The 22,894-nt window shown below is 46.7% G+C and overlaps 1 protein-coding gene and 1 pseudogene across 1 annotated transcript in view; both read right to left on the bottom strand.

Moving 5' to 3' along the window:
* Nucleotides 1–22,894, bottom strand: part of LOC143804169 (uncharacterized) — a 196,221-nt gene that overhangs the window by 8,210 nt on the left and 165,117 nt on the right. The window lies entirely within an intron of this gene.
* Nucleotides 4,526–4,587, bottom strand: LOC143810784 (U7 small nuclear RNA; annotated as a pseudogene).

The raw sequence follows: 22,894 nt of genomic DNA on the forward strand, positions 1-22,894 counted from the left end.
GGCTGCGAGACAGCCTGTGAGGTACTGGGCATAGGGTTATGTAGGCTGCGTGAGAGTGCTGTTGTGGAAGCATTGGGAGGAGAGGCCGCTGCTTGGAGCATCTCATGTGGGTGTGCGGCTAAATTGGCAGTGGAAGTGACAGTAGAAAGGGTAGGTGCTGGGGACGATCCAGGTGGGAGGACTGCTGGATTCACAACAGGAGTGATAGAGGAAAGGGTTGGTGCCCCATTGGAAACAACAGAGATAGGAAACATGGGTAAAGCCTGTTCACTTCCCGAAGGAATATAGTATTGGCCGTTAGTGGTCATTACTGGGTAACAAGGATTTGGTGATGTGGCGTGTAGCCTTAATCTGAGATGTTCACCACCAGGAGCAGCACATTCGCTATCCACAACATGGCTGCCGTCAGAATTACATTTGCCATCCACGAAATGGCCGCCGTCAGCATTAACACCTTTGCCATCCACAAAATGGCCGCCGTCAGCATTATATTTACCACCAACAAGATGGCCGCCATTAGAATTATATTTACCACCAACAAGATGGCCGCCGTCAGAATTATATTTACCACCAACAAGATGGCCGCCATTACATTTAGCACCTGGCTCTGGGCCACCATTTTGGCTGCTATTACATTTAACACATTTGCCATTAACAAAATGGCCACCATTACATTTACCACATGGCTCTGGGCCACCATTTTGGCTGCTATTACATTTAACACATTCGCCATTAACAAAATGGCCACCATTACATTTACCACATGGCTCTGGGCCACCATTATACGGTGGTGGCCGCTCACAGGATATATTTTTGTAATACACATAGGTCAAAACTCTACCTCTTTTTTTCCTTTCCTCCTCTATCCAATTTTCTCTATACAGACTTTCAGAGACTCTTTCCCATGCCCTAGCAGTAGACAACAATCCATTATCTTCTAGGATACCTTTTCTTTCTTTCAAGACAAGCTTCCAGTCCAGGGGCTGCAACCTTCCCCCTTCTGGCATTCCACACAACTTCATAAGCTTTTTACATTGCTTAATATGACTCTTCCCTTCACGAGTCGCTACTAATGTGCATGAGTCTAACTTGCCATCTGAATTTGGCTTAGTGCCTATACGGCAGAACTGCATTAATTTCTCCATCTTTCTATAGATATACAGTATATATATATCTATCTATCAAGATAACAAACACCAAACAAACAATAAGACGGGGGAGATGACTCAAACCTGAGATTCTAAAGGGAACTGAGTCTGCAGTACTCAGTTCCTATTGCTTCTTGTCACGTGGTCCCTGTCTGACTTCCGTGCTCCGTACTTTACAAACCAATTATTCCCTACTTTGTCAAATTGCTCCCTAACTTACCGGTCCCCGTGCAGAGTCAACTCACTCGATGTCACGGGGCAAAAAAAAGAAAAACTATAAATTTAATTGGCTCGAACTGAGCCAATTCGCTCCAAGTTTCAATGAGCCGCTACACAATTTATTATGCCCGAACTGAGCCAATTCACTCCAAGCTTTACCGGGCCTTCCTAGGCCGAGTCAATTCACTCCAGGTCCTAGTCTCTCTTGTACAGAACTGAAAATCTTATCACAGGCGACAACCGTATACCACAGACAAAAATTATTATTTTTTTTCTACACTTGCTTATTCTTTCCTAGAAACCTTTCCTGTTCCAAACACAATGCTTCTCCTAACTACCAGTGTAAAAACCTGTTTTTCCCGTTTTATCACTTGCCTCTAGCCCTCTGTAAACACTTGCTTTTTTTTTTTTCTAACTACTATTCATCTCCCCTCTTCACAACATGTAACAGGCAGTAGGCAACTAAAACATGTGACGGTTCTTGCAATTAAATGACCAGCAGCGGAGATACCCTTTCTGCCGTCTTACAGATACCAAGAAAACCGGACACGGTCAGGCAATCTGCACAGGATACCCCGAAAGACACAGGTAAAGACTACAGATTATAAAAAAAATCAGCAGACTTACCGTGTTCTGTTAAAGAGGTGATCAGTCTCCAGATTCGGGGTACTCAGTGCATCCAGCCGTTCCACCCGCCGGTTTTACAGGGTTCAGGGCTCTCCTCTGCTGGCCCCAGGTTGGGCGGCCAAATATTAGGGTTGAACAATTAATGTAAATGTTCAATTCTCTAGTTGCCTACTCCTGGCCTAATGGATATTGATCATGTGCACTAAAGAAATACACCAGACACAGTCAGCTGTAACTCTCCTTGATCAATGTGTGGCTCAGCTCCAAGAAGAGATTTATTAGTCAAACACAATGTTATATATCTCCTGTAAGGGGGCTCGGTTAGCTCTAAAATGGGAGTGATCGGATGTATTCCATTGGTTAGTGGGTTGGGCATGAGCAAGTCCATGGGCGGATCCATGAGGTCATCAAGGTGGGTTGGTCCGTGAGGTCATCAGGGTGGGCGTCGCTGTGGGTGGATCCATGAGGTCATCAGGATGGGCGTCATCTTGGATACCAGACCATGCGGCATGCTAAAACAGGAAATGGCGGCCATCTTCAGTGTCTTCATTGTTCATCTTGGATACCAGAGCACATGGCTCTGGTATAGGAGATGGCAGCCATCTTAAGTGTCTTACTTTGTCTGAGGAAAACTTATGTAAGGTTAAACAATACATGTTATAGGTTGCTTCCCTCAATTACCTTATGTGTTGAGGTTAATTAAGTATTTGATCTTATGGCTCTCCTCAACACTGGTTCATCTCCATGATAATGATGGTGATCGAGGAGGGGAGGTCGGATGAAACGCTCCATGTGATCAGTGTTTGTAGCTCTTTTTTTCCATTTGTTTAATAGTTTCTTGGCAAATGCTGAAAAGTCCAAACATTTGTAAAAAAAAAAGAAAGGTTTAATTTAGATTTTCATCTACTGAAAAGAAGAAAATGGTACAGATCTTCAGGAAGGTTCTCTGCCTCCGAGGAACTTTGATGATTTATTTAACAGCTTTTTGGCAAGTGCTGATAATCCCAAATATTTGGTAAAAATAGAAAACAAACATGCTGAACTTTGATATTAGTGAGTAAAATGAATGTCTTCTATAATAATTCTATATATTGTCTCTTCATTTATAAGATTATAGTAATTAACCAGAGCCAGCATGGGTTTGTAGCAAGCAAGTCATGCCAGACTAATCTAATTTCCTTCTATGATGGAATCACTGACTGGGTGGATCAGAGAAATGCGGTAGATATAGTAGATGTCGACTTCAGAAAAGCATTTGAAAAAGTATCTCATACCATCCTCATTGAAAAAATGACCAAGTATGGGATTGACAAGAATACAGTTAGGTGGATTCATAACAGGCTCAGTGGTTGTACTCATAGAGTGGTGATAAATTGTTGCACATCCAATTGTAAGAATAACTGCACTTGGGTAGAGAGCACAATCTCAGGGTTTAAAAAAGGAAAGATCTGTGATTTTAAGAACTGGCATCATAACTCACAGTCGTTAGTAATTATAATTACTAAAGACTGTAGAAAAATCTTCTGATTCCAGTGATTCTAAATGAGACTGAAGATGTAGATGAAAATCTCCAATTAATGAGAATTTGAACGAAGATCTTCAGGGACTTCCACATCTGAAGATCTATGATAACTATGACTGGAGCTTAAGGAAGAGTCCTCTGAAGAAATTGTTCAGCAAAATGAAAGCAGAAAATTTGCATAGTTCAGCCCTTTCTTGGGAATAAAGGCCAGCAAATGTTATTCCTCAAGAAAATGATAAGTTCCAAATAGCATAGCTTCCAAAATAAAGAGGGAGAAAAGAAAGTCCAAACCTTAAGAGATAACCACCTCATCTGAGGTTGTGGAGCTTTGGTCATTGATGAAGGTCTCCATCCTTTGTCTTCCTCAACAAAGGTCTTTTGCTATCAGAAGTCTTCTCTAGAGATTTCTCTCTGATCGTTGCTCTTGTATCTTCTTCCGGCAATCTTCAGTGATTACACCGGTGTACGGTGATTCCGGTGCCAACGATGTCTGGATGGTTTTATATGACGTTTATGGAGCTGATTAAAGATATCACTTTAGTTTTGACAGATTGACTCTAGTTTCTAAGATATTTAATGTAATGAATTAATCACAGGAGATTTCTGGCATCAAAAAGTGAACAAGTGTCTTTTATGGCATTGTAAGGTACAAATTAAAATACAAACTAATTATACAGGATATTTCATTACTTCAGACTCTGCTACAATCAAAAGAGCAAAAGCGACAGCGTCTGTTATCACACACAAGTCACATTGGGGACGGATTATTTTCATGGATGAATCATCACAAAACTAGAATCAGTTCAGAGAAGTACCCAAAATCAAATAAACCCTCGGCACCTGATAATTTTTTTTCTAGACCTGTGTTATATCTCAGCTACAACATCTGTTCTTAATCAAAACACCCAGAACCCTCAGTGCCACATAATATAATAATAATCATCTATCACACAAAAGCCAAGACTCACTGATATCAGCAGAGACTGCACCTTCTATTTTTCAAACAAATTTGGGCTTTTCAGCATTTGCCAAAAAGCTGTTGAACAAATAGTCAAAGAGCTACAGACACTGATCACATGGAGCGTTTCATCCGACCTCCCCGATCACCATCAACATCATGGAGACGACACAGAACAGGTTTATACAGGAAGATACAAGATTGATACATGTATTTACATAAACAGGAAGGGGCGGGGTTAATGCTGCTACAATATGTAGATTAGCGGGAAGGGGCTAATGCTGCTACAATATATAGATTAGCAGGAATGGGCGGGGTTAATGCTGCTACTGCACAATATGTAGATTAGCAGGAAGGGGAGGTGTGAAGAAGGACACCAGAGTCTTCACTCACGTCCCCTCCGCTGATGGATTTCCTACTCTGGTTTTGTTTCAATTAACACCTTCTTTCGCTTTTTCAAGCTGATGTCAGAGTCACCAAAGTTCTGACTGTAGTAATTATAATTACTGAAGACGGCAGAAAAAACGTTCTGTTTCCAGTGATTATGAATGAAACTAAAGATATTGATGACGATTGTCACGATCCCTTAGCCGCGGCCAGCAGTTTGTCACGAAATCCACAGGGATTCCTGACCACTGCCACCAATATGTCACGGATTGGGGTGACTTTAGACCAACAGACGGCTATCACATGTGCAGGGGGGCTTATCTTAGTTATTCCTCCACTGCCACAATGTGATGAAAAAAGAAACACACACAAGGATAGGGACCTCTTAGTTTACAGCAGGGGCTTATTGTAGGTATCCCACTGCTCTTCAATATACCATGAACTGCAGGGATTTGTGTATATCCCGCTTACAGTTCCACTTAAACCTTGCAGCTCTCTGGCGCCCCCCTTTCTGTCAGGTCAGATTAGGTACTGCACCTAGGGTAATCAGTCGCCAGAAAGGCTGCCTGCTATGTACTGGCTATTGGGCACGCTGCAGCGACGCGATAACTACTCCCACTCAGGCAGGAACAATAATTATCAAGCCGCAGTCGCTACAACACCCAAAGGCCTGCACACGGTAGTGCCGCCACCAGCTTCGATTAAACGGGTCCGAAGCTAACCCAAAACAGTAGCGTAATTCCCTTCAAGAGACAGGGTACGTGTTAGAGCAGGGAGAACGAACTAGTATTAAGTATTATACCCCATAAATGATTTTCAGGCAGTGTTTATATAAAAAATATTACAAGGATGTTACAAAAGAGACAATTGCAAATATGTACAAGGTAATTATAAAAAAAACAGTTGTTTTTACAGTTGTTCAAAGCATTGCAGGCAACAGGCTAGGGGAGTTTCCATCTATCCCAGTGCATTAGCACTCGCAGTCAGGTCGCTTCAGGTAAAAACTCACATCTCACTCCTGGAAGCCTGCCAGCAACTTATAACCTGCAGCCTGTGACATCACAGAAAGGGCTGGCTTTTCCAGACCCTCCTACCTCTTCAGTCTGAGTACTTCAGCCGTAAATTTGTCTAAGTTCTTTAACTCCGCTACAAAACATGTCATCGTCATATCACACCCAGCATTCATCTCGGATTATCGCTGGCAGTTTAATGAGATCAAATATGTCCTGTCTGGGATACATATTTACCGAGAAATCCCTACTTCTTTACCTGATGGAGTTAAAAGCTGATGCTTAGAGTGAGGGGTAGGTCGACCGAGGGAGATTCCAAATATGTATTTATCATGCTCCTATCTTAAATAGTTTGCCTAATATCTTACAATAACCAAACAAAGGACCGCATGGTTTAAAAGGGATTTGTGCCTATGCAAGCATAATGAACCTTCCTGGAAGTGGGGGCAGGGCAGAGCATTGAGAAGAATAGCTTCACACACAAGCTTCAGGTTACCCAGTGTCTGCCATGTGTTTTTGGGACCATGGTCAGAAGTGCAAAAATCCGTCAGCTATGGTTTTTTACATTATCGTGACATACATTTCCCTCACACCTCCCCCTTCTGGTGTGCGCTACGGAGGCAGGACCACTCGGTGCTCCTCCATGCGCACCTCAACAGGTTCACCCCGGCGGGAAAGTCCATCTGCATTCCCATGCTCCCTGCCCATTTTGTGTTCAATGGTGAAGTCAAACTGCTGAAGGGCAATGCTCCAGCGTAGCAACCTGCCGTTGGTTCCACACATGGCGTCTAGCCAGAGCAGAGGGTTGTGGTCAGTCACCACAGTGAAGGTGCGACCGTACAAGTAGGGCTGCAAGCGCTGCAGGGCCCAGACTATGGCCAGGCACTCCTTCTCGATGGTGGAGTAGGCCACTTCCCTAGGCAAAAGTTTCCGGCTCAGGTACAACACGGGGTGCTCTTGGTCCTCCGAGTCAACCTGGCTGAGCACAGCACCAAGGCCAAACTCGCTGGCGTCGGTCTGTACCAAGAATGGTCGACTGCTGTCGACTGCTTTCAACACAGGGGCGTTGCACAGTGCTGTTTTCAACGCCTGGAAGGCCCCCTCACAGCCATCTGTCCAGTTGACGATGTGGGGTAGCTTCTTCCTGGTGAGGTCCGTCAAAGGTTTTGCCAGGCTACTATAGTGCTGTACGAAGCACCAATAGTACCCTGCAGTGCCCAGGAAGGACATCACCTGTTTCTTGGTCCTGGGAGTGGGCCAGTTCACGATAGCGCCCACTTTGTCAGGCTCTGGCTTTAGGGTGTTTCCGCCTACCCGGTGCCCCAGGTAGTGAACCTCCCTCATGCCCATCTGGCACTTTCCTGGCTTGATAGTCAGTCCTGCTCGGTGAATTCGCCTGAGCACCTCCTCGAGATGCTGCAGGTGTTCCTCCCAGGAGGGACTGAAGATGGCAATGTCATCCAAGTACGCCACTGCGTACTTCTCCAGTCCCTGAAGCAGGAAGTTGATTATCCGCTGGAAAGTGGCAGGGGCATTCTTCATGCCGAAGGGCATGACCGTGGACTCGTACAGTCCAAAGGGTGTGATAAAGGCGGATTTCTCCTGCGCCTCGGGGCTCAGGGGAATCAGCCAGTATCCTCGACTCAGATCCATTATGGTCAGGTATTTTGCGCCAGCTAACTTCTCAAGCAGCTCATCAATGCGCGGCATTGGGTGTGCGTCAGAGGCTGTAATGGCATTGAGCCCCCTGTAGTCCACGCAGAACCGGGTGGTCCAGTCTTTCTTTGGCACAAGAACTACAGGTGAGGCCCACGTGCTCTTTGACCGTCGAATCACCCCCAGCTGTAACATCTCATCGATCTCCTGGCGCATAATCTGCTGCACCTGGTCAGAGATTCGATAGGGTGTTCGCCGTAGTGGGGCGTGATTCCCGGTGTCCACCTCATGGACGGCTAACTCAGTCCTCCCAGGTCGGTTGGAGAACACGACCCGGAAGGGTTCCAGTGTGGTTTGCAACTGCAACCGCTGTGGTTCAGTGAGCGAGGCGCTTACCTCCACGTCCTCAATGGACCCACGGGCCTTGGCTTGGGCCAGCATGTCCAGGAGGGTGTCTTCCTCCCCGTCTTCGGGTAAGCTGCAGACCGGTAGGACGAAAGGTTCACGTTCGTGATGAGCCTTCATCATGTTGACGTGAAAGGCCTTTCGCCTACCCCGAGCGTGGTCAAGCGTGACCACGTAGGTGACCGGGTTGAGCTGTTGGTGGACGACGTACGGGCCCTCCCAGGCTGCCTGAAGCTTATCCGTTGGTACGGGGACCAGCACCCACACCTTTTGACCCACGTGGTAGGTCCGCTCCCGGGCGTTCTGGTCGTACCAGTGCTTCTGATCAGCCTGAGCCTGCGTCATGTTGTCATGTTGTCATGATAGACCATTATTTTTAATCTTTAAAGACTCCATAATAACAGGGTCTGTACCACAGGACTGGCGTATAGCAAATGTGGTGCCAATATTCAAAAAAGGGGCAAAAACTGAACTCGGTAATTATAGGCCAGTAAGCTTAACCTCTACTGTGGGTAAAATCCTGGAGGGCATTCTAAGAGATGCTATGCTGGAGTATCTGAAGAGGAATAACCTCATGACCCAGTATCAGCACGGGTTTACTAGGGACCGTTCATGTCAGACTAATTTGATCAGCTTCTATGAAGAGGTAAGTTCCGGACTGGACCAAGGGAACCCAGTGGACGTAGTATATATGGACTTTTCCAAAGCTTTTGATACGGTGCCACACAAAAGGTTGTTACATAAAATGAGAGTAATGGGGATAGGGGAAAATATGTGTAAGTGGGTTGAGAGCTGGCTCAGGGATAGGAAACAAAGGGTGGTTATTAATGGAGCACACTCGGACTGGGTCACGGTTAGCAGTGGGGTACCACAGGGGTCAGTATTGGGCCCTCTTCTTTTTAACATATTTATTAATGACCTTGTAGGGGGCATTCAGAGTAGAATTTCAATATTTGCAGATGACACTAAACTCTGCAGGGTAATCAATACAGGGGAGGACAATTTTATATTACAGGATGATTTATGTAAACTAGAAGCTTGGGCTGATAAATGGCAAATGAGCTTTAATGGGGATAAATGTAAGGTCATGCACTTGGGTAGAAGTAATAAGATGTATAACTATGTGCTTAATTCTAAAACTCTGGGCAAAACCGTCAATGAAAAAGACCTGGGTGTATGGGTGGATGACAAACTCATATTCAGTGGCCAGTGTCAGGCAGCTGCTACAAAGGCAAATAAAATAATGGGATGTATTAAAAGAGGCATAGATGCTCATGAGGAGAACATAATTTTACCTCTATACAAGTCACTAGTTCGACCACACTTAGAATACTGTGCACAGTTCTGGTCTCCGGTGTATAAGAAAGACATAGCTGAACTGGAGCGGGTGCAGAGAAGAGCGACCAAGGTTATTAGAGGACTGGGGGGTCTGCAATACCAAGATAGGTTATTACACTTGGGGCTATTTAGTTTGGAAAAACGAAGACTAAGGGGTGATCTTATTTTAATGTATAAATATATGAGGGGACAGTACAAAGACCTTTCTGATGATCTTTTTAATCATAGACCTGAGACAGGGACAAGGGGGCATCCTCTACGTCTGGAGGAAAGAAGGTTTAAGCATAATAACAAACGCGGATTCTTTAATGTAAGAGCAGTGAGACTATGGAACTCTCTGCCATATGATGTTGTAATGAGTGACTCATTGCTTCAATTTAAGAGGGGACTGGATACCTTTCTGGAAAAGTATAATATTACAGGGTATATATATTAGATTCCTTGATAGGGCGTTGATCCAGGGAACTAGTCTGATTGCCGTATGTGGAGTCGGGAAGGAATTTTTTTCCCCATGGTGGAGTTACTCTTTGCCACATGGGTTTTTTTTGCCTTCCCCTGGATCAACATGTTAGGGCATGTTAGGTTAGGCTATGGGTTGAACTAGATGGACTTACAGTCTTCCTTCAACCTTAATAATAACTATAACTAATAACTATGCACCAACTGCGTCAAGGTCTGCATCTTGTCACGAAAGCGCATGACATACTCCACTATGGACACTTCAGAAGGGTTCGGCTCCTCTTCCCAGGATTCTCTTACCAACCCAAGGGGTCCCCGGACTCGCCTGCCATACAGGAGCTCGAAGGGGGAGAACCCCGTCGAGGCCTGCGGAACCTCTCGGTAAGCGAACAGCAGGTGTGGGAGATACCGCTCCCAGTCGCGCCTTTGAGTCTCAACCAGCATGCGTAGCATCTGTTTGAGGGTACCATTGAAGCGTTCACACAAGCCATTGGTCTGTGGGTGATACGCACTCGATACCAGGTGCTTCACCTGCATTCTCTTACAGAGAGCCTCCATTAGGCGAGACATAAATTGGGTCCCTTGATCAGTAAGCATTTCCCTGGGAAATCCTACATGTGGAAAGATGGCCAACAGGGCATCCACCACCTTATCTGCCCTAGTTGACGACAGAGCTACTGCCTCTGGGTACCGGGTAGCGTAGTCTACCACAGTAAGAATATATCACTTTCCAAAGCTGCTGGAGACGGCCAGCAGGCCCACAATGTCCACCGCGATCCTCTGGAAAGGCTCCTCTATCACTGGCAAAGGAATCAGGGGAGCCTTAAGAGCAGGCCCCGCCTTCCCCACTCTTTGACAGGTGACACAGGAGCGGCAGTAGTTTGACACATCTGTCCCCATCTTAGGCCAATAGAAGTGTTGAGACAGCCAAGCCTTTGTTTTGCTGATCCCCAAGTGTCCAGCTAGCGGGATCTCATGGGCAATCCGCAACAACTCACCCCGGAATTGCTGCGGGACGACCAGCTGTCTTTCCCTCAACCACTCCTTTTGTGATTCTCCGGGTACTGTCTCCCGGTACAACCTTCCTCCTTCCCAGAACACCTTCTCCTTATCAGTCTCGGAGAAGCGCGTCCCGGCGAGTTGTCTCAAACTATCTAGGCTCGCATCTGTGTGCAGAGCTGTTGTGAACTGTATTTCTTGGCTCCCTCTTGTGATCACTAGCGGTATGACACTTGGATTGTCTTTCTCCAGGTTGGTACCCACCTGGTTCGTTAGGCCTTGGGTGTTCCTATTTAGACTTCCTGGAAGCTTAGTCTAGTGCCTGGAATCGATGTAATCAGTCTATGTCTGTTTTCTCCTGACTCCTGGTCTTCTGATTTTTGCAAGAAAAGCTAAGTCCGCTTTCTTATTTTGGTTCATTGCATTTGTTCTTATTTTGTTCCAGCTTGTACAAAATGTGATTCCCGTTTTTGATGGAAGCTCTAAGGGGGCTGATATTCTCCCCCCACACCGTTAGTCGGTGCGGGGGTTTTTGGATATTCAGCGTGGATATTTTTGTAGGGTTTTTGCTGACCGCATAAGTCCGCTTCCTATTTTCTGCTATTAATTAGTGGGCCTCTCTTTGCTAAACCTAGTTCATACTTATGTTTGTCTTTTCTTCTTACCTCACCGTTATTATTTGTTGGGGGCTTGTATATTAACTTTGGGGTCCTTTCTCTTGAGGCAAGTGAGGTCTTATTTTCTCTGAAAGGGTTAGTTAGTTCTCCGGCTGGTGCGAGACGTCTAGAACCAACGTAGGCACGTTCCCCGGCTGCTTCTAGTTGTTTGTGCTAGGATCAGGTATGCGGTCAGCCAAGTTACCACCTCCCTATGAGCTGGTTTTTGTGGTTGCGGACTTAGCTACAACTCCTGAGATCCTCTACCACTAGGATCATAACACAGAGCAGCCTGAAACTCCTGGCTAGGGGAAGCCAGAAGCGATGTCAGGGTCCCTTCCCCACGGGAACCCTCTGGGACCTGCTCTGGGTCCACCTCTGGTTCAGTCATACTGATGACTGAGGAGGGTCCGGGAGGCAGACAGTTATCTGCGTTCCGGGCACTCTGACTGCGGGTGACAGCAGCTACGTAGGCTGTCTCCCCGGGGGTTTCTTTCTACAGACCCATCAGCCGACGCTGCTATGGGCTCTACCTCCCCATCCACCCCCATTACCTCAGGAGCATTGCTACTGATGGGCCAGTTACCTTCCTCGGTGGCACTGGTCAATTGCATGGCATCACCTTCCTCACGGTTCCTATGTATCTCCCCATTTCCGGTAGCACCGACACTTGCCCCTGCTAGGGGTTCCTCAGCCGTCTCACTCCGCAGAGAGACGTGGCTGAGCACTCCTGTACCTACGGACACATCAACTTTCACAGAAACATCATTATCAGGTACAGTTGGCACAGGTACAACATTTTCACCATCAATCCTAGGGGAAAAATGGTTATCAGATGCATCATTACAAGATAAAGCATGGTCAGGTAACACATGTGATTTCCCATCATCATCATCATCATCAGGGTTAACGTTACCCTCATTAGTAGATTGGGGAGGGGTGTCATCGACGTAGTATGCAACCAACCTCCCCAAATCAGTCCCCAACAAAACATCAGTGGGCAAATTATCAGACAGCCCCACTTCCTTCACCCCGCTCCCAGCACCCTAATCAATATAAACCCAGGCCATCGGTAAGGGACAGCTGATGCCCCCAATCCCAGTGACAGTTAGGGTTTTCCCCAGAATGATTTCTTCAGGGGCCGCCAGTTCGGGTCGGATGAGGGTTCGTTCAGCCCTGGTGTCCTTGAGGCCTGTAGCAACATGACCTCCCACAGTGACGTGCTGTACGTTGTCACACACCCTCCCAACCACACCACCCACCAAAAGAACTGCTGCATTAGGCCCTGGGGCCTTGGCTGGGAGGTTCTTCTGCTTGTTTGGACAGAAGGTACTGATATGACCAGGCTGCCTGCAGTGGTAACACTGGCGAAGTTCGGTGGTAGGTCTGGTGCTGTTGGCCACGGGGACAGGACCTCTGGTGTGTTGGCTGGCAGGGGTACTGGCGTTGGTTGTAGGCTTACCCCCTCTCCAGCTGGTGGTGACTGGCTTCCGCACTTTCGATCTACGGTTGGCCTCATAGGCATCGGCAATCTGCGCTGCTTTCGTCACGTCTTTGGGTTCTCTGTCCATCACGAACTGTCGCACCTCAGCTGGGCAAAGATGGAAGAACTGGTCTTTGATCATCAGGTCTCGCAGCTGTGCAAAGGTGGCCACTGACAGTCCTTGGGTCCACTGGTCAAAGTGGGTCCCCAGTCCATGCACCACATCACTGTAACTGTTGTGTGGGCCACGTTGGAGGGTCCAGAACTTTTTACGGTACACCTCGGGTGTAAGCTGGTACTTGGCTATGAGGGCCTGCTTGATAGCCTCATAGTCACATCTTGTTCTTGAGGGAGTGCAGCAAACGCCTCCAGAGCTTTGCCTCTCAGCCCTGGTGTCAGGTATCGTGCCCATTCTTGTGTAGGCAGCTGGTACTGTCTGCAGGCGTTCTCAAAGGCCCGCAGAAAAGTGTCCAAGTCCCCATCCTTTTCCATCACAGGAAAGTGCTCGGGCCGGGGCTTCGGTGTCTGAGCGTTGCTGGGCTCACGGCCGGACTGGGACGACCCCTGCATTTGCAGTTGGGCTAACTGCAGCTGGTACTCCCGCTCTGCTTGGGCCTCTCGCTCGGCTTGCTGGGCCTCTCTCTCGGCTCTCTCAGCCTCCCGCTGGGCCTCTCGCTCGGCTTTGGACTCGGCCTCCTGCGGGTATTGCTGAATCAGCTGCCGACGTCCCTCATGGTCATCAGCGAGGAATTCTTTCAAGGACGCCTGCAGGTGGGGGTCCAATTCGCCCGGGTTGCTAACGGGGCCAGCATTCAGTGGTTGGACCTCTGCGGCAGCACCATGTTCGCTGGTGCTGGCTTCTGCGGCTTCTGGGCTCTGAGAGTGGTCTAGAGCGGCTTCCCATTGCATCAGGACTGCGACCAGTTGGCTTTTGTTTTTGCTTGCATAGTCAATGTGCTGTGACTTGCATAAGGCAACAAGGGTGTCTCTGGTCTGCTGTTCATAAAAGGCTTCTCCCAGCCCAACCATGGTTGCCAAATAAAAGATAGGATAGAAAAACGAAGAGAAAGGGAGGGGATAATTACCAGTACACAATTGTCTCACAACTAATAAACACTGAGTTCGTTCTCCAAACTTATTTGCGCAGAGTCCTCGCAAGAACTTTCTGCAAGTTTTTAGTGAGAGGAATGGTTGCTCAACCCAAATCACTAATGCTCTAATATCCCACCGCCTTGCCACCAATTGTCACACATCCCTTAGCCGCGGCCAGCAGTTTGTCACGAAATCCACAGGGATTCCTGACCACTGCCACCAATATGTCACGGATTGGGGTGACTTTAGACCAAAAGATGGCTATCACATGTGCAGGGGGCTTATCTTAGTTATTCCTCCACTGCCAAAATGTGATGAAAAAAGAAACACACACAAGGATAGGGACCTCTTAGTTTACAGCAGGGGCTTATTTTAGGTATCCCACTGCTCTTCAATATACCACGAACTGCAGGGATTTTTATGTATCCCGCTTACAGTTCCACTTAAACCTTGCAGCTCTCTGGTGCCCCCCTTTCTGTCAGGTCAGATTAGGTACCGCACCTAAGGTAATTAGTCGCCAGAAATGCTGCCTGCTATGTACTGGCTATTGGGCACGCTGCAGCGACGCGATAACTACTCCCACTCAGGCAGGAACAATAATTATCAAGCCGCAGTCGCTACAACACCCAAAGGCCTGCACACGGTAGTGCCGCCACCAGCTTTGATTAAACGGGTCCGAAGCTAACCCAAAACAGTAGCGTAATTCCCTTCAAGAGACAGGGTACGTGTTAGAGCAGGGAGAACGAACTAGTATTAAGTATTATACCCCATAAATGATTTTCAGGCAGTGTTTATATAAAAAATATTACAAGGATGTTACAAAAGAGACAATTGCAAATATGTACAAGGTAATTATAAAAAAAACAGGGAATAACATGAGAAATCACACTTACAGTTGTTCAAAGCATTGCAGGCAACAGGCTAGGGGAGTTTCCATCTATCCCAGTGCATTAGCACTCACAGTCAGGTCGCTTCAGGTAAAAACTCACATCTCACTCCTGGAAGCCTGCCAGCAACTTATAACCTGCAGCCTGTGACATCACAGAAAGGGCTGGCTTTTCCAGACCCTCCTACCTCTTCAGTCTGAGTACTTCAGCCGTAAATTTGTCTAAGTTCTATAACTCCGCTACAGAACATGCCATCGTCATATCACACCCAGCATTCATCTCGGATTATCGCTGGCAGTCTAATGAGATCAAATATGTCCTGTCTGGGATACATATTTACCGAGAAATCCCTACTTCTTTACCTGATGGAGTTAAAAGCTGATGCTTAGAGTGAGGGGTAGGTCGACCGAGGGAGATTCCAAATATGTATTTATCATGCTCCTATCTTAAATAGTTTGCCTAATATCTTACAATAACCGAACAAAGGACCGCATGGTTTAAAAGGGATTTGTGCCTATGCAAGCATAATGAACCTTCCTGGGAGTGGGGGCAGGGCAGAGCATTGAGAAGAATAGCTGTTGTGAATTCCATTTCTCGGACTCCCTCCTGTGGTCATGAATGGTACTTTGGTTAGTTCTGCTCTTGGACTCCCTCTGGTGGCTTTGAGGGGAACTGCTGGTCTCTGAGGTTGCTTTCTCAGCTGCCCTCGTTTATTGTTATGCTTGCTTCCCTATTTAACTCTACTCAGATCGTTACTTCATGCCAGCTGTCAATGTTTTAGTATTGGTTCAGATCTCTCTTGGACTTCTCTGAGGACCTGTCTACTCCAGCAGAAGCTAAGTCACTGCTAGTTCATTTGTTGTTACTGCTGCCTGAATATATTTCTTAGTACTGCTAAATTCTAGTCCAGCTTGCGATCATGATATTTCCTTGCTAGCTGGAAGCTCTTGGGGTGTAGTGTTGCACCTCCACACCGTGAGTCGGTGTGGGGGTCTTTTTGCATACTCTGTGTGTTTTTTTCTAGTTTTTTGTGCTGACCGCATAGTTTCCTTTTCTTTCCTCTGACTATTTAGTTAAGTCTGGCCTCCTTTGCTAAAACCTGTTTCATTGCTGTGTTTGTGACTTTCCTCTTAACTCACAGTCAATATATGTGGGGGGCTGCCTTAACCTTTGGGGAATTTCTCTGAGGCAAGGTTAGGCCTCTATTTCTATCTTTAGGGGTAGTTAGCTCTTAGGCTGTGAAGAGGCGTCTAGGGAGAGTTAGGTACGCTCCACTGCTATTTCTAGTGTGTGTGATAGGAGTAGGGTTTGCGGTCAGCAGAGTTCCCACTTCCCAGAGCTTGTTCCAATTACTAGTTTACTCATCAGGTCATTCCGGGTGCTCCTAACCACCAGGTCCATAACAGTACAGCTGGCCATAAAGTGTTAATGCATCTCAAAAGAGGGATAAGAGAAGTTCTGAACCCATTTTTTTTTCTTTGCAGTGTGTTTTGTCTCTCTTTTCCCCTTAATCTCTGGGTGGTTCAGGACTCAGGTGTAGATATGGATAGTCAAGGTCTGTCCTCTTGTGTGGATCAACTCGCTGCAAGGGTCCAAAGCATTCAAGATTATGTAGTTCAGAATCCGATGTTAGAGCCTAGAATTCCAATTCCTGATTTGTTTTCTGGGGATAGATCTAAGTTTCTGAATTTCAAAAATAATTGTAGACTGTTTCTTGCTTTGAAACCCCGCTCCTCTGGTGACCCCATTCAGCAAGTAAAAATTATTATTTCTTTGTTACGTGGCGACCCTCAAGACTGGGCATTCTCCCTTGCGCCAGGAGATCCTGCATTGCTTAATGTAGATGCATTTTTCTGGCGCTTGGATTGCTTTATGACGAACCGAATTCAGTGGATCAGGCAGAGAAAACCTTGCTGGCTTTGTGTCAGGGTCAGGATGAAGCAGAGGTATATTGTCAGAAGTTTAGAAAGTGGTCTGTGCTTACTCAATGGAATGAGTGTGCCCTGGCAGCAATTTTTAGAAAGAGTCTCTCTGAGGCCCTTAAGGATGTTATGGTGGGCTTCCCCACGCCTGCTGGTCTGAATGAATCAATGTCCTTGGCCATTCAAATTGATCGGCGTTTGTGCGAGCGCAAAGTTGTGCACCATTTGGCGGTGTCCTCTGAGCAGAGGCCTGAGCTTATGCAATGTGATAGAACTTTGACCAGAACTGAACGGCAAGAACACAGACGTCAGAATCGGCTGTGTTTTTACTGTGGTGACCCTACTCATGCTATCTCTGATTGTTCTAAGCGCATTAAGCGGTTCGCTAGGTCTATCACCATTGCTACTGTACAGCCTAAATTTCTTTTGTCTGTTACTTTGATTTGCTCTCTGTCGTCCTACTCGGTTATGGCATTTGTGGATTCGGGTGCTGCCCTGAATTTGATGGACTTGGAGTTTGCCAGGCGTTGTGGTTTTTTCCTGGAGCCGTTGCAGTATCCTATTCCATTAAGGGGAATTGATGCTACGCCTTTGGCCAGGAATAAACCTCAGTACTGGACTCAGTTGACCATGTGCATGGCTCCTGCACATCAGGAAGATATTCGCTTTCTGGTGTTGCATAATTTGCATGATGTGGTCGTGTTGGGTTTGCCATGGCTACAGGTTCATAATCCAGTATTGGATTGGAAATCAATGTCTGTGTCTAGTTGGGGTTGTCAAGGGGTACATGGCGATGTTCCGATGATGTAAATTTCTTCATCCATTCCTTCTGATGTCCCTGAGTTTCTGTCGGATTACCGGGATGTATTTGATGAGCCCAAATCCAGTATCCTACCACCTCATAGGGATTGAGATTGTGCTATTAATTTGATCCCTGGTAGTAAGTTTCCTAAGGGCCGACTTTTCAATTTATCCGTGCCAGAACACACCGCTATGCGGAGTTATATAGAGTCCTTGGAGAAAGGGCATATTCGCCCGTCTTCATCACCGTTGGGAGCAGGGTTCTTTTTTGTGGCCAAGAAGGATGGTTCTCTGAGACCCTGTATAGACTACCGCCTTCTCAATAAAATCACGGTCAAATTTCAGTACCCTTTGCCTCTGCTGTCTGATTTGTTTGCTCGGATTAAGGGGGCTAGTTGGTTCACCAAGATAGATCTTCGAGGGGCATATAACCTTGTGCGTATTAAACAGGGTGATGAATGGAAAACAGCATTTAATACGCCCGAGGGCCATTTTGAGTACCTGGTGATGCCATTCGGGCTTTCTAATGCTCCATCTGTGTTTCAGTCCTTTATGCATGACATCTTCCGAAAGTATCTGGATAGATTCATGATTGTATATTTGGATGATATTTTGGTCTTTTCGGATGATTGGGAGTCTCATGTGAAGCAGGTCAGAATGGTATTCCAGGTCCTTCGTGCTAATTCCTTGTTTGTGAAGGGGTCTAAATGTCTCTTCGGAGTTCAGAAGGTTTCCTTTTTGGGCTTCATTTTTTCCCCTTCTACTATCGAGATGGATCCTGTTAAAGTTCAGGCCATTTATGATTGGACTCAACCTACATCTGTGAAGAGTCTTCAGAAATTTCTGGGCTTTGCTAATTTTTACCATCGCTTCATCGCTAATTTTTCTAGTGTGGTTAAACCTTTGACTGATTTGACAAAGAAAGGTGCTGATGTGGTGAATTGGTCCTCTGCGGCCGTGGAGGCTTTTCAGGAGCTGAAACGTCGTTTTTCTTCTGCCCCTGTGTTGCGTCAGCCAGATATTTTGCTCCCTTTTCAGGTTGAGGTTGATGCTTCTGAGATTGGAGCAGGGGCTGTTTTGTCTCAAAGAAGTTCTGATGGCTCTGTGATGAAGCCATGTGCCTTCTTTTCTAGAAAATTTTCGCCTGCTGAGCGTAATTATGATGTTGGCAATCGGGAGCTGCTGGCTATGAAGTGGGCATTCGAGGAGTGGCGACATTGGCTTGAGGGAGCCAAGCACCGCGTGGTGGTCTTGACGGATCACAAGAATTTGACTTATCTCGAGTCTGCCAAGCGGTTGAATCCTAGACAGGCTCGATGGTCACTGTTTTTCTCCCGTTTCGATTTTGTGGTTTCATACCTTCCGGGTTCTAAGAATGTGAAGGCTGATGCCCTTTCTAGGAGTTTTGTGCCTGATTCTCCGGGAGTCCCTGAGCCGGCTGGTATTCTCAAAGAGGGGGTAATTCTGTCTGCCATCTCCCCTGATTTGCGGCGGGTGCTGCAGGAGTTTCAGGCTGATAGACCTGACCGTTGTCCAGCGGAGAAACTGTTTGTCCCTGATAGATGGACTAGCAGAGTTATTTCTGAGGTTCATTGCTCGGTGTTGGCTGGTCATCCTGGGATTTTTGTTACCAGGGATTTGGTGGCTAGGTCCTTTTGGTGGCCTTCCTTGTCACGGGATGTGCGTTCTTTTGTGCAGTCTTGTGGGACTTGTGCTCGGGCCAAGCCCTGCTGTTCTCGTGCCAGTGGGTTGCTTTTGCCCTTGCCGGTCCCGAAAAGGCCTTGGACGCATGTTTCCATGGATTTTATTTCAGATATTCCTGTCTCTCAAAGGATGTCTGTCATCTGGGTGGTTTGTGATCGCTTTTCTAAGATGGTCCATTTGGTACACTTGCCTAAATTGCCTTCCTCCTCTGATTTGGTGCCATTATTCTTTCAGCATGTGGTTCGTTTGCATGGCATTCCAGAGAACATTGTGTCAGACAGAGGGTCCCAGTTTGTCTCTAGGTTTTGGCGGTCCTTTTGTGCTAAGATGGGCATTGATTTGTCATTTTCTTCGGCTTTCCATCTTCAGACAAATGGCCAAACCGAACGAACCAACCAGACTTTGGAGGCCTATCTGAGATGCTTTGTTTCCGCTGATCAGGATGATTGGGTTACCTTTTTGCCATTGGCTGAGTTCGCCCTTAATAATCGGGCTAGTTCGGCTACTTTGGTTTTGCCTTTTTTTTGCAATTCTGGTTTTCATCCTCGTTTTTCTTCAGGGCAGGTTGAGTCTTCTGACTGTCCTGGTGTGGATTCTGTGGTGGACAGATTGCAGCAAATTTGGACTCACGTAGTGGACAATCTGATGTTGTCCCAGGAGAAGGCTCAACGTTTCGCTAACCGCCGTCGTTATGTTGGTCCTCGACTTCGTGTTGGGGATCTGGTTTGGTTATCTTCTCGTTATGTTCCTATGAAGGTTTCTTCTCCTAAGTTTAAGCCTCGTTTCATTGGTCCTTATAAGATTTCTGAAATTCTCAACCCTGTGTCATTTCGTTTGGTCCTTCCAGCTTCCTTTGCCATCCATAATGTGTTTCATAGGTCGTTGTTGCGGAGGTATGTGGCGCCTATGGTTCCCTCCGTTGATCCTCCTGCTCCGGTGTTGGTTGAGGAGGAGTTGGAGTATGTGGTGGAAAAAATTTTGGATTCTCGTATTTCGAGACGGAAGCTCCAGTACCTGGTTAAGTGGAAGGGCTATGGTCAGGAGGATAATTCCTGGGTTGTTGCCTCAGATGTCCATGCTGCTGATTTAGTTCGTGCCTTTCATTTGGCCCGTCCTGATCGGCCTGGGGGCCCTGGTGAGGGTTCGGTGACCCCTCCTCAAGGGGGGGGTACTGTTGTGAATTCCATTTCTCGGACTCCCTCCTGTGGTCATGAATGGTACTTTGGTTAGTTCTGCTCTTGGACTCCCTCTGGTGGCTTTGAGGGGAACTGCTGGTCTCTGAGGTTGCTTTCTCAGCTGCCCTCGTTTATTGGTATGCTTGCTTCCCTATTTAACTCTACTCAGATCGTTACTTCATGCCAGCTGTCAATGTTTCAGTATTGGTTCAGATCTCTCTTGGACTTCTCTGAGGACCTGTCTACTCCAGCAGAAGCTAAGTCACTGCTAGTTCATTTGTTGTTACTGCTGCCTGAATATATTTCTTAGTACTGCTAAATTCTAGTCCAGCTTGCGATCATGATATTTCCTTGCTAGCTGGAAGCTCTGGGGTGCAGTGTTGCACCTCCACACCGTGAGTCGGTGTGGGGGTCTTTTTGCATACTCTGCGTGTTTTTTTGTAGTTTTTGTGCTGACCGCATAGTTTCCTTTTCTTTCCTCTGACTATTTAGTTAAGTCTGGCCTCCTTTGCTAAAACCTGTTTCATTCCTGTGTTTGTGACTTTCCTCTTAACTCACAGTCAATATATGTGGGGGGCTGCCTTAACCTTTGGGGAATTTCTCTGAGGCAAGGTTAGGCCTCTATTTCTATCTTTAGGGATAGTTAGCTCTTAGGCTGTGAAGAGGCGTCTAGGGAGAGTTAGGTACGCTCCACGGCTATTTCTAGTGTGTGTGATAGGAGTAGGGTTTGCGGTCAGCAGAGTTCCCACTTCCCAGAGCTTGTTCCGATTACTAGTTTACTCATCAGGTCATTCCGGGTGCTCCTAACCACCAGGTCCATAACAGGTTACCCAGTGTCTGCCATGTGTTTTTGGGACCATGGTCAGAAGTGCAAAAATCCATCAGCTATGGTTTTTTACATTATCGTGACATACATTTCCCTCACAACGATCTTGGGGGAACTCCACCTCAAGAAGATGATAACTTCCAAGCTATTGAGCTCCAGCTCTGGAGCCATTGATAAGGGAGCGTTCACATTTCCTGCACGTTCGTGGGTCCCACTGGGGGTCACCTCCGAATCCCCCCACAAACCGGGATCTGAGTGTATGTCGGCCATAGACTATAATGGAGCTGGTCCCGAGAACGTGTGCTCCGATGTGCATCATCGTCGGGTGCACTCGCCTACTGTCGGCGGACACCCGGACGCACCATTATAGTCTATGACCCATTGGTGCACACGTCTGAATCCCATTGCGGGGGCTTTTCAAAGTAAGCCCCGACAGGACTCACGAACGTGCAGAAAAGTGCAATGTGACTGTGGTGAAATATGTGTATAAATTTATATATCTATATGGGTCTAGGGTTATATGTGTGACTAGTGATAATGTAACATCTGTTCTGAAGGCAAGTCTCACCTAGGTGTTAACAGGTACTTCCCTGGGATTAGTAGACATTGTGTCTCCCTATCTCACCAGGAGGTCTAGCTAAGGCCAAAGAACAAAGGAACACTTGACACCTCTGAGTGCTTGGAGGGGAGATGTTAATTGCTTGGAGGTTAGCTATTCCTGGGAACCATCTCACAAGTGTCTCCAGAGGAAAATAATACAGTGGGGCAAAAAAGTATTTAGTCAGTCAGCAATAGTGCAAGTTCCACCACTTAAAAAGATGAGAGGCGTCTGTAATTTACATCAAAGGTAGACCTCAACTATGGGGGACAAACTGAGAAAAAAAAATCCAGAAAATCACATTGTCTGTTTTTTTTATCATTTTATTTGCATATTCTGGTGGAAAATAAGTATTTGGTCAGAAACAAACAATCAAGATTTCTGGCTCTCACAGACCTGTAACTTCTTCTTTAAGAGTCTCCTCTGTCCTCCACTCATTACCTGTAGTAATGGCACCTGTTTAAGCTTGTTATCAGTATAAAAAGACACCTGTGCACACCCTCAAACAGTCTGACTCCAAACTCCACTATGGTGAAGACCAAAGAGCTGGCAAAGGACACCAGAAACAAAATTGTAGCCCTGCACCAGGCTGGGAAGACTGAATCTGCAATAGCCAACCAGCTTGGAGTGAAGAAATCAACAGTGGGAGCAATAATTAGAAAATGGAAGAGATTCAAGACCACTGATAATCTCCCTCGATCTGGGGCTCCACGCAAAATCCCACCCCGTGGGGTCAGAATGATCACAAGAACGGTGAGCAAAAATCCCAGAACCACGCGGGGGGACCTAGTGAATGAACTGCAGAGAGCTGGGACCAATGTAACAAGGCCTACCATAAGTAACACACTACGCCACCATGGACTCAGATCCTGCAGTGCCAGACGTGTCCCACTGCTTAAGCCAGTACATGTCCGGGCCCGTCTGAAGTTTGCTAGAGAGCATTTGGATGATCCAGAGGAGTTTTGGGAGAATGTCCTATGGTCTGATGAAACCAAACTGGAACTGTTTGGTAGAAACACAAC

This window comes from Ranitomeya variabilis, chromosome 2 (assembly GCF_051348905.1).
Source record: "Ranitomeya variabilis isolate aRanVar5 chromosome 2, aRanVar5.hap1, whole genome shotgun sequence".
Lineage (NCBI taxonomy): Eukaryota > Metazoa > Chordata > Amphibia > Anura > Dendrobatidae > Ranitomeya > Ranitomeya variabilis.